A 13,031-nucleotide genomic window follows, 5' to 3' on the forward strand; every position below is an offset into this window, starting at 1 on the left:
TACATGCACGGTTGTGGCACGACCACCAAAACAGAAACATATGGACATAGGCCACCATACAAAAAAAGTGTGCAAATGTATTTAGTATCCTATCCATGTGAACATGTTTTAGGTGGGGGTGGACCTAACCTCCTCTAGGAGGGTCTGGGGGCATGCTCCCCCGGGAAGATTATTTTTAAAATATTGAAGTTAAATGCATCAATCTGGTGCACTTTGAGAGCAAAATGAAGAGATCTATGGATAGCCTACATCTCTCAGCATCCACATGAAACAGAACTGTACACACATGTACTTTTTCTTTATGGATATTTTACTAATCACTCCCCTTTTAAACTGTATTCTTGTGTTACTGTCCTATAGTATTTCATACCCGTTTTTCATTTATTCTCTTATTCTTTAATAACTATAATGATCATAAAGGTATTCCTCGCAAATACTTGTTTACATAAATGGTGACCAAACCGTTTGAGACTCACTGAGATAAGTTAAGTTAACCTACACTAAAGTTTACTATCTAAACACTAAGAGAGTCCTTACCTCACTGAGCTGACGTTATTGAGCCTCTCAGTCTGACAGGAGAGGACTCTCCTCCACCTTGGTGTAGAAACAGCTCTTTATATCCGTTAGCATAGCTAGCTAACCAGATGCTAACAACAACATTCCACGTTACCGCTCGCGCACTCACAAAATGCGCTCGTGCCACACACACACAGAGCCGAGCTTGAATGAAACAGAGACCCAGAAGTAGGCTACTTGTACTGTACTGTATATCGTATTATTTTCGATGGCTTTACTGTATAATCAGTGTAACAGATGAACAGATCGCCACTGGGCTTTCATCTAAACACACAGCCACGTAATGATAACAAAACAAAGGTCGGGGGTCATTGGTCAAGCAACACACCAATCAGAGAGCAGCAGTGAGCACACCTCAGGCTGTGTTTTATATTTGTATTCTTTATTTCTGATGTATTTCACACAAAACTTTTTCACTTATATGATTTAAAAAATGGCAAAGTGACAAGGCTTGCCCACCCTGCGTTGGGGGGGCACAGTGACTCATTTGGGGGGGAATGGCCCGCGAATGACCCCCCATGACGCCGACCCTGGCTGGATCATAAGTTGCATCCTGGCCTTCGGAAAACACCAAAGAAGAGCTTCCCTCAAATGGATCTTCGTATTCCTCTTCAAAATCCACACAGGGCCTCTTTGGTGGTCTCTTTAAGGGGGTGGATGTTAAAAAGGGCACTGGCACTTCCAACGGAAGTGTTTCGACACCAACGCTTCTGCAGGGAATTTTAGCCTGGACAGCTGTAACATAATTGTATTTGACATTAAAAACAAAACAAAAGATAAAACAAAAATATTTTTACAACAATTAGAAGCACACAAATTAAAGGCTACAACATCAGAATGTCAAGATGTATCCAAAGAACATTTGAAAAACGTGCTTCTAACCTGTACTTCGATGTGAACCAAGAGTCCTCGAGGATAGCTGTGTACGAACAGTACGGTACTTGGGTGGGTCTGTCATCACAGGTAATCTGCTGGTAGCATGTGAGGTGCTGGCCTGTAAAGAAGAAAACAAAATCATCTCAATTTAGTATTCAGGATGAGAAAATACTATTTGGATAAATATCGTCTGAAATCCCAAAAGATGGGGGCTAAAACTCTCTATTTAGCAAAGCTCTTTGCTTAGCCTTTTCCAATCTGAGTTAGTTTTGAACCGTAACGTGCATGCTGTGTTTCTGACTCAATACAGATGATGTGTTGGAGAGGGGCTGAGCTCAGTAGACTGACTGTAATGAGTGCTAGCCACTAATTAGCCTGTTGCTAGGTAAGGCCTCGTCAACAACAACAGACCAACGGGGCTTTAGTTCTGTTTTACTCGTGGTGTGTGTCCCCCCTCACATACATACACACAGTGTTGTATCCTAACACATCCCCATTTATATTCATGTGCGTAAACAAGTAAACATACAAAAGCTTTTACATATAACGCTGGAAAAAACGGCATGTCTCATTAGCGTAGCGTAGCTTAGCTTACAGATCTGATCGTTCTTACAGACTACAATCACAAAAGCTTTTACATATAACGCTGGAAAAAACGGCACTTACCTACAGAAGATTACGTTTGTTATTATAACTTACTCAATAGGATTTTAGAGGATACAAAATACTAATAAATAGGAGAATAAATACTTGTGTTATCGGCTAGGGCGTGGCTTTACAGCCTTCACACAGATCGCCATTACGGCAGTATGTCTGAACATGTTTGCAAATGCCTGATAATTAAAATAAAAGACAAAGCAAAGACTGCGGAGCGTACAATATAAAATGTTATAAACACCTAACCGATTACTATTTGGGTTTGAGGCGACATTGATACGGCGAAGCTACATGCTACATGCTACATACTACAAGCTAGAGATAGCTTTATCAGGAAAAACACCGCTAAATAAAAACGTACAGCTTCAAAATTGGATGTGTCCTCACTGGCCTGGTCCCGGATGGTTGGTATTGATCCCGGGTTTAGCATTAGCTTGGAGGCATATCCGTGTTGGACTTGAGAGAAGTTCATAAACATGTCCGTGGTAAAATGTTTGGAACACACAAACAGAAATCTGCCGTGGTCTTCTGGCACATGTCCCTTGAAAATGAAGTCTAGCCACAGATTATTTTCTTTTTCCACTGATGGCATTGCATGCAGTCCCCCTTCTCGAGTCTTGCAGCCAACAACAGCACAAAGTTTAACTCGCTTAGACATCCTGGCAAGACCAGGCAAAAACACAGATGTGACTGGAGTTGATTTAGCCTGCCGATAGCCTATATGCGAATGAGAGGTTTGGCAATGCACGTGGCCGTGGCTCATTCCCCTGATAGGTGGAGAGTTGACCAATAAGCGGAGCACGTCTCTTTGTGACGTAGGAAAGTGTTGAAATCTGGATCCGTTTTTTTCAGATCCGTTTCAGCCCGTTTTTTAGAGATTTGGCGAAGGAGGAAAATAGAGAGGGTTGTGTTTTCTGACACTTGGTGAGTTCCCTGGAACACCGGGGACACATATTCATGTATAAAAGACGTCCAAAGGTGCATTTTGCATGATAGGTCCCCTTTAAGGTGTGCCGTTTGTGCTATTATTTTCCCCCTTAATACTGCCTTTAGTGCATCCCACAGAATAGTTGGGTCTACTTCCCCGTTATCATTTTCCTCCTTATATCTGATTATCTCTCTCTTTATTTCGTCCACTAACCCCTTATTGTTTAATAGACCCACATTCAATCTCCAGACGGTGTTCTTCCTCCTACCATTTAGATTCAATGTTAGATATATTGCACTATGGTCAGACAGGTCTGTAACACCTATTCTACAGTCTTCTACCCTATATTTATTTCCCTTTGACATAAAAAAGTAATCTATCCTAGAATAGACTGAGTGTGGGTGTGAGTAGTGTGTGTAGTCTCTATCTAGTATGTGTATATCTCTCCATATATCTGTGATTCCTAGTTTCTTCAGTTGTATGTTCATGTATCTGACAATATGCGTCCTAGCCTTCCTTGTACTTGTTGTATCTAAATCATAGTTTAGTACCACATTGAAGTCCCCCCCGCAAATCAGGATTCCTTCCATTTCCACAGCTATGATATCAAACAATTCCTTAAAAAAAGTCTTATCGCTGTCCGGTGGGGCGTACACATTAATTAGTGTAACCATTTGTCCTTCCATTTTCCCCTTGATCACCACATACCTCCCCTCTCTGTCATATATTTCTTTGTTTATTTCAAATTTTACTGAGTTCCCAATTAGTGTAGCCACCCCTCTCCTACCTTGCTTAAATGAACTATAAAATGTGTTGTTATATCCATACCTTTTCAGTTTTTCATGTTCTTGTACTGATAGGTGAGTTTCTTGCAATAAGATAACCTGCATCTCCTCCTTTCTAAATGTGGTTAATACTTTCCCCCTTTTAATCGGATTGTTCAAACCATTGACATTTAACGACACCATTTTGATTCCCCTACGTTGCATTATATTTCCCTTCAAAGCATATTTTCGTTCCCTCCATGTCACAAAACACAATATATATAGTAGCAGCAACCGCTAAGCTAAACAAATACAAATTAAACATCAGAACTTGGTCTTCCAAGGTTTTCGGGGGTTTCAAAAATATCCCCCTTTCCCCCGCTGGTGGGTGGAAGGTAAGGCCTCTCCTAGTGAGAGGGCCCCCCCTAGTGGCGGAGATCTCTCCTGTGGCTGATCTCCCAAGCTCACTATAATTGTCCAGCGTGTGGTTTAAACTCCGGAGCTCCCGGCCGGAACTTTGTGAACATTTTTCATATAGTCTTTAAACCCCTGGTCTCTGTATTGGCGATGGAGGTGATTCTATGTTTCTAGTGAATTAGCACTTCTTTAAATTAGTCCGAATCAAATCGTAAAATGTTATAGATAAATAATTCCCCAGCCTGCATACATGTCCATACAGGTTCCTTTTATAAAAACAAATAACAATCTTTCTTACTCACCCACTGCAGTATTTCAAAGGTATTTTCGGGGCACAAAATAAAAGGCTATAGCAAGTAATTTGGTTAAATCTGTTTGTGTCTGTGCTCTGTCTTTTTCTGATCGCCGTGGCCCGTCACCTCTCATCCTTCTGTCTTTTCAACGCCGTATCTTGTTCCCTCATAGACTACTCATCAACACCCTCGATACGGTCTTCCCTCATTCCCATCTCGTTGTTGTCTCCCCGCTCTCGTCTCCGAAGTCTGGTCCACTTGCGCGCTGCCTCCAGTCTCTGCAGCAGCGTAGGTCTCTCTACTCCCGGGTCCGGCACCTGCCAGCCTCTCTGCCGCATCGCCCTCGCCGCGTCCTGAGCACTCTTATACACTATCGTTCCTTCGTTCCAGTAAACCCTCAGTGTGTCCATTGGAGATTGAAAACGAATCCCCTTATCTTTGAGAATTCTCTTGAGCTCCGCATATTTCCGACGTTTAACCGCCACCTCAGAAGAATAATCGTGGTCGAATGTCACTCTCCGTCCCTTCACTTCCATCGCCAGGCTGTCTTAATGACGTTCTCCTTGACCTCGAACCTAAAGAAGTTGACAATAATGGCTCTTGGGGGTTTGTCTGGTTGTGGTTTTGGGGCAGGTGCCCTGTGCGCCGTTTGAATCTCCAACTTAATATCCTCCGACATTCCCAGCTCCTTGTGAATTAACCTGTCGACGTACTCGGAGACCGAGTCTCCCTCTATTCCCTCCTTCAACCCCCAGATTCGTATATTATTTCTTCTCGACCTCCCTTCTATGTCGGACAGCTTATCTTGGAGCTTGGTTTGTTGTTCAAGAGAGGCCGTAATAATGTCCTGGACGTCGGTACTCCACTCCTCGACCCAGCCGTACGCTCTTCTAGGATCTCCATATCATTCTTTTGGGCCCGCAACTCCGCCTCAGCGGTCTCGAAGTTTCTATTTGTTTCCTCTCTGAAGCTATCAAGCCCTTGCTTCATATCTTCTCCGTGTTTGTCCATATATTCTCTCAGTTGTCCCATTTCTTCACGTACTCCTCTTAGATTGTCTTCCATCCGGCTGCCAATTTGATCCAGTTTAGCATCCATGTTGTGCTGGGCTTTCTCGAGTTTATCCCGCATGGCATCTAAGCTAGTCTGCAGCGCCGACACCCAGCTAGGTTGCTCGTCGTTGCTAGCTTTAGCATTAGCCGTTAGCGGCTGACTGTGTTCCGTCTGGACCTGCATCTCTCCCAGCTGTTTTTCGGCTTTCGTCTTTTTCTCCGTTCCTTTCTTATTTACTAATTTGCTCATGACCTATTCTTCCAACTTCGAATCACATTTATCGGGGTTTTCTTCCTTTTTGAACGTGTTTGGCCGGGAGCTCCTCTTCTTAGCTGCTTATCGCCTCATGTGTAAACCGGAAGTCCAACCCCTCCATGAATCTCATTTTATATGTTGATATACGACTCAAAAAGGTTTTTTCAGCCCAGCCTATGTTTAAAGAATATGATAATTGTCTTTATTATATTTTATTCTTTCCAACATGAGGGTTACAATAATCTCTGCTCACAATCTCTTTCAAACTAACAAAGTTCTTTGATATATAAGATATTAAACACTGAACTATCTGAGAATGGTGAAAAGCTGACAGTTTATAAGGACGTAGCAACTATGATAATACCCATTGGTGGTGGATTATGCCATCTTTTTTTGTTTGGAATTTACCCAACAGTGCGGCGCTTAGTTTTTAACCACACGTAACAAACGTTTTGCAGATAACTTTTATGAGCTGAAAATACACTTTGAAAGGGTTAAAGTTGAAAGACAAAACAACTTACAGACAACACAATGAAGTAGCGTCCTGTAGCCCCAGCTCAAGTATTCCCTTCTTTTATCATTTTTCCAAATTGGACCGACACAAAATGTCATGCTAATAACATTTGAAAAAAGTAATTGAGTCTGTTTACTTATTAGAAAAATCAAGTGAGAAGTCATTTTGTCATAGACTTATACAAAATGGGACTTTGTTTGCAACCAGTGGAGCCGCCCCCGGCTGAATATTAGAGTAAATACAGGTACTTTCACATTGGCTTCACTTTTCAGACATTCAAGTACATATGACAAAAGTGACACGCAACTTTCATATCATAATCATTTATCCTTGCACACTGTCAGATCGATCTGCAGCGCAGATAGAGAGAAAGAGATTAAACCAGAGGACAATTTTCTCTGCTTTTCTTATTTGTAAACCAAATAACCTTCTGTGCCATATCGAAGGTATTATAAGTCACCTTGGGTTCTGGCAAATAATAATGGGCATTTTCTAGAAAAAAAAAGGTAAAACAAATATTCAACAGGCTAATAAAACGAATCCTTAGATGCAGCCCTTAACCCAAAATATATGGATTTTAGCCCTTATTCGGGGCCATAAACAGCGCACCAGGGGCCTGCATGAATTTCTCTTTGGAAATGTCAGTCACACATGCATTTATAAAATGAAAAATGAGGCAAGACTACTTCCTTGCAAATTGTTAGAAATTAAAATCAATGTTGATATGGCGTAATTTGAATTAAATACACTGTATTTAATTTAAATCTGTTTAATTCTAAAAACCGAAGATGACTTCCGGTTTTCCGCTGGTGAATTTCGTCATTTCCGGTTAGCATTAGCATGTGGCGAAATGCTACGTTTTCAAAACCGTGAAATGAAGGTTAAATGACATGTGATGTTGTACACTAAACACACTGGGATTAACTCTCATTTGTTGACACTGAATAACGTTTATCAGGGAATGTTTAAATAACCACAGACACCAGAATGATATAATTTAGCAACAGAAAAAGGCTGGAATTGCATTGGACCCGCCCCCCGATGACGCCGGCCAATAGGAGAAGACCTCAGATGACAACAGGAAGAGCCAGCCAAGAATCGATCTCTTTTTCCTGGGCTGACCGGACGCATGGGGAGAGCGCCTCCACTCGCACATTCCATTTGTACACCACCGCATCTTTTGTGTAATTAAATGTTGTTAACTTTTATAAGCTTCCCTTGACTCTTTTCAGTCTCTCCTGCCTTCAGGGTTCTAGAATACACTAACAAAATCCACTTAGTGAGTTAGTTTGTAGCCCCTTACAGTCGTGGGTCCTCATATGAATGTATGTCTAAATATTGTATTGAGTGGTTCTAGTAAAAATGTGTATTTGGGTGTGCATGAGGTGTCATCTCATGAAGGCTTCACTCTGAGCACGAACAACACTGCTGTATTTCAAATATTTTAGTATATAAAGAGATTGTATTGGATGTCTGACGCAATTAAATGCTCAAAATCATAAGCTCCTGTCTCCAGTCTCTTAAGATATCCAGAAATTCTAAATTACACAACACCATGTTCCTTGATGTTCATAACATCCAGACAATGTGTACTTTCAACAAAGAACTTTCTTAATTTTGACTGAGTATCTAATTAAACAGTTAATAGACATAAAAGCAGCACTGCTAGAAGAACCACCTCAAATTCAAAGATTCACATTACTGGTGAGTTTTAGGAAAATATCATGGTTTGCTCTCATAGTAGTTTGTTCTTAAGTAGAATATGTTTCGTATGGTCTTGACCCTAACCCTGCGCAGACAATGTTGTTTGTATATGTGACCGATATTGATTCGTTGCTCAAGTCATACTTATATTGGGCATTTAAGGTTGTAGCCTAACCATTTCAAATGTAACTGCAATGGTCAAGCATTTGAATAGATAACAAGGGCCTACTGAGCCGATTAGAAAGTAGACTATTGCAATACCACCTTAAATCTTTGCTCCTCATGACAACTTATGTCCATTTAATTGACTGATAACATTCAGTGTATCTCAACCAAACACACTGTTAATATGTGGATGTTCCATCCCCTGCTAAATGAACCATGGTAGACCATGGTCTACCATGGTAGAACATGGTTCATTTAACCATGGTATAACCATGGTTGACCATGGTAGACCATGGTTGGGATATGGCACCACAGTCAACCATGGTAGAGCACTGATATAAACCATGGTCTACCATGGTCACAATAAACCATGGTCTACCATGGACATAAACCATGGTCCACCAGACTGGAAATAATATAAATTAATACAAGCTTTTCAATAGTTTCAAGCATTTAATTTTAAAATATTTGTATAGATCATGTTAATTGCACTTAATTTCATCTACAGTACACTGTCACTCTATAGTTGCACACACACTCATTAAATGCTCATTAAACAGTTGGTGACAATGTAAAGACTATTTTATATACATTCATCAGGTGACGGTGCCTGCATGAGCCTCATTAGAATGATTGTCGACCATGGTTTCTGTAGACCATGGTTTCTTGAGACCATGGTTCAAATATTCAAATGGCTGACCATGGTTTCTGGAGATGACATTGTGACCATGGTAGGCTGACCATGGTAGACCATGGTTTCTTCCCCATGGTACTGAGACCATGGCAGGCTGACCATGGTTGACCATGGTGGACCATGGTTTCCGGAGTTGACATTGTGACCATGGTAGGCTGACCATGGTAGACCATGGTTTCTTCCCCATGGTACTGTGACCATCATGGTATTTTGTGGTCAACCATGGTATTACCATGGTTGGCAATGGAATACCATGGTGACCATGGTCAACCATGGTTACCATTTGCAGGGGATCATAGGATGTTTGGAATAGATCCAAATTGTTAGAGCTTTATTGCATTACCAATTGATCTGCAGCGGTCATGTAGGGTAATCTTTGCATATTTTCTTTGCGTTTAGCAAAGACATCACACATGGTGCTCATTTCACTGGTGTGGGAGGCAAATTAATGTTGTGAAAGACACTCAAAGCACGCACTACTCTCCACACATGTACTATTATTAATAAAGTGGTATAAGTGAGCTGAATCTAATCGATCAGAGTGGCACAGAGGGGATTTGGAGACTCAATGCATTCAGTACATCTTGCCTATTAGCTATTTACGGTTTCACATTATAAAATATACAGGTCTGTTATTAACATACTTCTCTGAGAACATTTCGTCCACAATCATGCATTAATGTTTGAATGGCCCACGATAACACGTACTGTGAAATGCATGTCTGCCTGTTCATTTGTTGGCTGCTTTTCAAAGGGCATTGCTAATGCAAGATGAAGCAGAAAACATCATTTTCTTTTTGTGGAACATGAATTATAAGGTTAGTGTTTATGACCATTACATCTAACGTTGTTGACAGGCTACATGTAGGACTGGCTATTATACTTGCACACAATATTTAATGCAAGTCGCAATTCTTTATAGATCTAATGAAAATGCTTCTGTAATTTTTGGCCTTTAATCCACATTTATAGTTCCGGCTGCAGGCTCTTTGGAACAGAATGTGGGGCTGAGGCCCACACTTTGTAATATAACAGAACAGTTGGCAGGGCACTGAGCTTAGTATTTTTATTCAGAGTATGAGCGAAGGACTGATAGATGTAGGAAAGTGTGCTGGGAGTTGATCCTTGGCCTCCGGGGGTACAAGATGCTCAAAAGGAGCAAACCTTTTTATTTTATTCACACTGCAGCTCAGACTGTCCCAATTTAGATTATTTACAGCTACACTCTGTGATTCAATTCACATCTGAACTGCCAGATCAATGAAAGCTGTATTTCTTGATCTTTATTTCAAGAACAGATTCAAATGACACTAATTGAATACTTTTTCCAAAACCACTGAATCATTTATGTAACTGTATGTAATACATTACAAGAGGGCACTTCGCCATGTGTAGTGTATTCTAGTAACATTAACAGTGTAGCTAGCTTTAGCTAATATTATTGGTGTGATTTTGATTTCTCTGTGTAATACATGTAATACATTACATACAGTTGAGTAACGATTAGCATGAATGATAACTTAACATTACAATTGCCATTGACAAGCTACTGTAGCTCAATTAGCAATCCCAATGTTCTAAAGTTTTCAACTATATTTAAAAACTGTTGCAGGTAACTATTTAAATAAAAATATAGCAGACTCTTTAAAGAGCAAAAACAACAGGTTTGCTTCATACTCTTCATAGAAAGAAAGAAACTATGGTAAGCCAATATGGACAAACAACGGCATACAGGGAACACTCTGTCCCTTTTTAAAGGGCCAGCACAAATGAAAGAAATTAAGGACAGGGACTCAGGACAACTTTATTGGTTAGAGTCTATTAACAATATATGAGTAACTCAGTGCTTCTTGTGATGAACACAGAGAACAATTGCCAACAGAAAATGTAAACAGCATTTCCAATCAAACATAATTGTTACGATGAAGAGGCTACATGTAATCCAAGAACTTTGGCCCTATTTATAGGGTGCTTATAATTTCAAGTGTCTTGTATCCAGATCAAATTCAGACAAGAGGGCACTTCACCACGTGTAGTGTGTGTGTCTCTGTTGGTCCGATCACAAGTCTGATTGCAATCTGTCTTTGTTTTCCCGGGCTTCACAATATCATCACACTGCAGAGGTAGGGAATTGAGGATTTATTTTTTACTCTAGAGAAAGACTGCTTTCCTTTCATTCTCATTTCAAAGGCAAGGCAAGTTTATTTATATAGCACTTTTCAACACAAGGCAATTCAAAGTGCTTTACAAAAAATGAAAGAGATTAAGAAAATGGCATTTAAAATCAGTCATTAAAAAGAAAAGCTAATAAAATAAACATTAAAAGAAAAAAAATACATGGCAGTCAATTAAACATTAAAAGAAAAAAGTACATGGATAAAAGTTACAGTGCAGTCTAAGATATGAATAGTTCAATTAAAAGCAGCGACAAAAAGAAAAGTCTTCAGCCTGGATTTAAAAGTAGTAAGAGTTGCAGCGGACCTGCAGGTTTCTGGGAGTTTGTTCCAGATATTTGGAGCATAATAACTGAACGCTGCTTCTCCATGTTTAGTTCTGACTCTGGGGACAGAAAGCTGACCAGTCCCTGAAGACCTGAGAGATCTGGATGGTTCATAATTTAGCAGGAGGTCAGAAATGTATTTTGGGCCTAAACCATTCAGTGCTTTATAAACCAGCAGCAGTATTTTGAAATCTATTCTTTGACACACAGGAAGCCAGTGTAAAGACTTCAGAACTGGAGTGATGTGATCCACTTTCTTAGTGTTAGTGAGGACTCGAGCAGCAGCGTTCTGAATTAGCTGCAGCTTTCTAATAGATTTTTTAGTGAGACCTGTGAATACACCATTGCAGTAGTCGAGTCTACTGAAGATAAAAGCATGGACAAGTTTTTCCAAATCCTGCTGTGACATTAGTCTTTTAATCCTAGATATATTCTTTAGGTGATAGTAGGCTGATTTAGTAACTGTTTTAATGTGACTGTTGAAACTCAGGTCAGAGTCCATGACTACACCTAGATTTCTGGCTTTATCTGTTGTTTTGAACATTGCACACTGAAGCTCAGTGCTAACTTTTATACGTTCTGACTTGGCTCCAAAAACCATTACCTCAGTTTTATCTTTGTTTAATTGGAGAAAGTTCTGACACATCCAGTCATTGATTTGTTCAATGCACTTACTCAGTGTTTGAATTGGAGCATAGTCTCCTGGTGAAATTGTCACGTAAATTTGTGTGTCATCTGCATAGCTATTAGGGGTGTAACGGTTCACAAACATTTCGGTTCGGTACGTACCTCGGTTTTTTGGTCACGGTTCGGTTCGGTACGTTTTCGGTACAGCAGAATTTTTTTTCACAAAACAAAACATATATATATATTTTTTTATTATTATTATTAAACTGTGAATAATGTATTCACTCAAATAAATAGAAAATATAATAAAATAAACATTAAGGTGCAGCATTTCGATGAACTGAAATAATCTGTATTTGAACTTTACTGTACTAGTACTCACAAAACATAAACTATTAGTTTTGGGTTTTTAATTATTATTAAACTGTGAATATTCACTCAAATAAATACAAAATATAATAAAATGAACATTAAGGTGCAGCATTTCGATGAACTGAAATAATCTGTATTTGAACTGTACTGTACTAGTACCTAAGCAGCCAGTTTGACATTAGGACTTGCTTGTCATTGTATTTTCATGTTTTTTTAAAGAAAAATTAACTTGTCCACATTGCTTGCCGAAAGGGCAGATCTGCTGGCACTAACAATGTCTCCTGATGTGGAGAAAACCCTCTCGCTAGGGACAGAGGTAGCCGATACAGCCAGGTAGCGCTTTGCTAACATGGCAACATAAGGATATTTGGTGTTTGTAATAGCTTTGGCTCGGTCTGATCTTTCTGTGAGTGGTGGAGGCTTACATGCTAGTGGGAGTTGGGTTGGGTGCACTTCAGTCTTTTTTCTTTTGGTACCGGTGATATTCACGTTCGGGTGATGCCTTTTCAAGAGTGTGCAAGTTTGATGTATTGCCAGCCGCGTAACCAATGTTAGTTGAACAATGCCGACAAACAGCTTTGGTTCGGTCCACCTGTCTTTGTCCGTCATCCTTGTACGTAACTGCGAAACCAAAAT

Source organism: Gymnodraco acuticeps, unplaced genomic scaffold (genome assembly GCF_902827175.1).
Source record: "Gymnodraco acuticeps unplaced genomic scaffold, fGymAcu1.1, whole genome shotgun sequence".
Classification (NCBI taxonomy): domain Eukaryota; kingdom Metazoa; phylum Chordata; class Actinopteri; order Perciformes; family Bathydraconidae; genus Gymnodraco; species Gymnodraco acuticeps.